Genomic DNA, 1204 nt, shown 5'->3' on the forward strand with positions numbered 1-1204 from the left:
AACGAGGAAAACCGCCCTCGTTAAGATTATGTTTTCTTGTAGTGGAACACTAAGCTAAACAAATTTATAACTCTTATTTGATTATATATTAAAATATTTTCGCTCATGAACATGTATTTTTGGCTGATTTAGTTATAGAATTTATGAATGATATAAGATATGTGTGTGTCCTACATCGGTTTATGTGAAAAAATGAAGCTTAACAAGAGCTTAAAAAATAAATGACTCGATGTGCATGTCTTAATGACAAACTAGGTGGACCGCACATTAACATTAATAGGGGTTATTGGTTGTTGTATTTTAATGGATTTGAAAATCCGAACAAAATCTAGTGTTATTGGTTATGTGATTTTAAAATCAGTATTAAAATCATGTGTTATTGGTTTAATGATTCATAAATTCTATATTTAATCAAGTGTTATTCAATCGTACGGATTTACTAATATATTTGATTTTATAATGGATTTGAATGGATTTATTTGGATTTTTTAGTTAAAAATACAAAAACTCAAATCCGAAGGAAAACCTCCGGATTTGCATATTTTACTTGGATTTATAAATAGTATATGGATTTCTAAATCAATCAAAATATATAAACCAATAACAGTCCCTAATATTAAATTGATAATTACATATTTACAACTATATAATACTTATGTTACATGTATGTGGTTAATATGAAAGATTCGATGTTACATATTGATATTTATACTATGTTCATAAGAACAAAGAACACATTAGAACGTTTAAATTAAAAATTTCAGTGTTTCGTATAAACAATATGAGTTATGGAAAATACAAAGTACCTTAAGTCCATAAAGTAGAGAAACCAGACCTTAATACCAAGGCTTCGAGTTATGTCTAGATTAAGGTAAAACCCACACATCATATAAGATCATATTTTCCATGTTCTGAGCGCCAGATCATCATAAGGTAAAACCCACACATCATATAAGATTATACTTTTCTTAGCACCAACATCTTTCCAGTCTATTGAAAGCACTGTCCCAATAGATTCCACCTGTTGATTGTGCAAAACTGCAAAAGAGTCAATCAAAATGCCAAAAACATTGTAATCTCCATGAGAGAAGAAAGACTAAATAGGAATATAGATAGATAGATACTCACAAATGATTTTTTCTAGAACTCCTCATATCCTCATCAGAATTCAAATATATCTCACGGAAGAACTTGTTCAAAGCAG

This window comes from Brassica oleracea, chromosome C7 (genome assembly GCF_000695525.1).
Source record: "Brassica oleracea var. oleracea cultivar TO1000 chromosome C7, BOL, whole genome shotgun sequence".
Classification (NCBI taxonomy): Eukaryota; Viridiplantae; Streptophyta; class Magnoliopsida; order Brassicales; family Brassicaceae; genus Brassica; species Brassica oleracea.